Here is a 2,778-nt window from a genome sequence, read left to right as displayed (position 1 = left end):
CCAAAAAGTTTAGTAAGGGGCGACAGATACAATCCACTCAATCATTCACTGTTTCATAATCTTATCTGCCTCCTTTTTTGGGGTTCAATGTTCTCCTTTTTGGAGTCTGATGTTCCTTCTTTTTGGGGTCTGATGTCCTCCTGTTGGGGGTCTGATGCCCTCTTTTTGGGGTCTGATGTCCTCCTTTTTGGGGTCTGATGTCCTCCTTTTAAAGGGGTCTGATGCCCTTCTTTTTGGGGTCTGATGTTTTCCTATTTGAGGTCTGATGCCCTCCTTTTAAAGGGGTCCAATGTCCCCCTTTTTGGGTTCTGATTTCCTCCTTTTTTTTAGATCTATTGTTCTCCTTTTGAGGGCCTGATGCCCTCGTTTTTAGGGGTCTGATTTTCTCCTTTTTGGGTTCCAATGTTCTTTTTGGGAGGTCTGATGCCCTCGTTTTTGGGTTCTGATGTTCTCAGTTTAGGGGTCTGATGTCCTCTTTTTTGGGGGGGTTTGATGTTCTCCTTTTTCTCCTTTTTGGGGTTTGATGTCCTCCTTTTTGGGGTTTGATGTTCTCCTTTTTGGGTTTTGATGTTCTCCTTTTTGGAGTCTGATGTTGCTCCTTTTTGGGGTCTGATGTCCTCTTTTTTCAGGTTTGATGTTCTCCTTTTTGGGGTCTGATGTTCCTCCTTTTTGGGGTCTGATGTTCCTCCTTTTTGGGGTCTGATGTCTTTCTTTTTAGGGTCTGATGTTCTCCTTTTTGGGGTCTGATGTTCTCCTGTTGGGAGTCTGATGTCCTCAGTTTTGGGGTCTGATGTTCTCCTTTTTTGAGGGCTGATGTCCTCCTGTTTGGGGATATGGAAGTGGCCACCTTAAACATAAAGTCCTCTATTCTACATAAAGTTTCATTAGGCACGTTCTGATTATGATGTGTCATCAGGTGAGCGACTCTCTGTATTGGGGTTCTAAACTTTTGGATGTTATTTTGCCCCCCTCGCAGGGGTATTTCAGTTTTCTGATGTAAATCTGATGCCTCCATGTGATGCCAGTTGAAGGAGAAAATAAAAGCACTTCTGGTTTGGATTTGTTTTTTTTTCCTCCTCTCAGAATCAATTTCCCGAGCGAGTTCATCATCCGGTTCGTGAGACGTCTGATTTCAAAGGCGGATGAAATGAGCCGCTATTTAGCAAAAGCTGGCAGCACCACAGACAGACAGACAGGGGCGGGTCACATGACCCCTGATTTTACCATAATTAAATACAAATATTTATTAAGACATGTTTTTCCTCCAGAAACGGAATGTTTTTTGTACCGGTTTTAGTTTTAGATAGACGACGTGTTTTATTAAGATTTTATTATAAGGTGAACATGCAAAATCTCCTGTGGTAATAAAAATAAAGTATAAAATATAAAGTTGTATAAAATAAATCAGTAAGTGCTGGACGTGTTTCTGGCTTATTATTTTATGTCTAGTGTGGTGATGTCACGTCATGTGGTGTGACATCATGTCCTGTGGTGTGACGTCATGCCCTGTGACATAATGTCCTGTGATGTGACGTCATGTCCTGTAGTGTGACATCATGACATGTGGTGTGACGTCATGTCCTGTGGTGTGACATCATGTCCTGTAGTGTGACATCATGACGTGGTGTGACGCCATTTTTTCTGTCCACTCATGTGAGAGATAAAAAAGCTCCGAGTAAAGAACAGAATTAAAATAAAATCAGCTCTGAATAATAAATATATATAAAGTATATATAAATATATAAAGTGTTAAACCCTGAACAGCTCTGATCCAGATTTAACATCATTATTATAACGTTGTTTTTATTTTAGTGTCGTGTCGCACTGCAGGACGGGTTCAGTTCCACTCTGTCAGAAACATGAAGAACATGATGGAAGAGATCCGGTGACACCAGCAGTTCAGAATTATTTCGGTTCTGAACATTAGAATTTAATAAAATCCTGATAGAAATGAGTCGTTAAGTTTTAAGTGTCGACAATAATCTGAACCTGAACCTGGTTTTGGCGGCGGGTTTCGTTCCGTCTTCATCATGAAGGAGGAAAAATAAAAGCTCTTTTTACATGGCGGGTTATTAGCACCACTAATCAAATCCTGCTGCCAGCCGTCACAAAGGAACCGTTCAGGCAGTTTTCAACTCGCTCGCTCGCACATCAAAACAAGGCCGAGCGATCGTTCACACGCCGGGGCCAACATAAACCCGGCCACGCCCTAAAACCACAAACATCAATCTGATCTCCGGCTTCATCAGCGCCGCCTCACAAACGCTTCACAGAGCCGAGCGGGAACAACACGCCGTTACATCTAAAACAGTCACTGGAAACAGAACAGAACAGAATTCAATTTAATATAATAGATTAAAATAGAAAAAAAAAAAACAATATTACATTAGAACAGAATAGAACAGAATACAAAAGAATAGAACATAACAACTTAGAATAAAAAAGAACAGATTAGAATAAAATACAAAATAATATAATAGAACAGAATAGAATAGAAACAAATATAACAATATTAAATCAGAACAGAATACAACTGAACAGTACAGACTGAATTGAATTGAACAGAATAGAATATAACAGAATATAATTCTATAAAAAGAATAGTAGAGAACAGAATACAACAGAACAATGTAGAACAACACAGAATAGAATATAACAACATAGAATAAAAAGTAGAACAAATGTAAATAGAATACAATATAATAGAATAGAATAAACATAATAGAAAAAAACTGAATAAAGTAGAACAGAATACAATAGAACAATATAGAATAAAAT

Source organism: Trichomycterus rosablanca, chromosome 6 (genome assembly GCF_030014385.1).
Source record: "Trichomycterus rosablanca isolate fTriRos1 chromosome 6, fTriRos1.hap1, whole genome shotgun sequence".
Taxonomy (NCBI): Eukaryota; Metazoa; Chordata; class Actinopteri; order Siluriformes; family Trichomycteridae; genus Trichomycterus; species Trichomycterus rosablanca.
Note: the sequence above shows the minus strand (reverse complement) of the source record.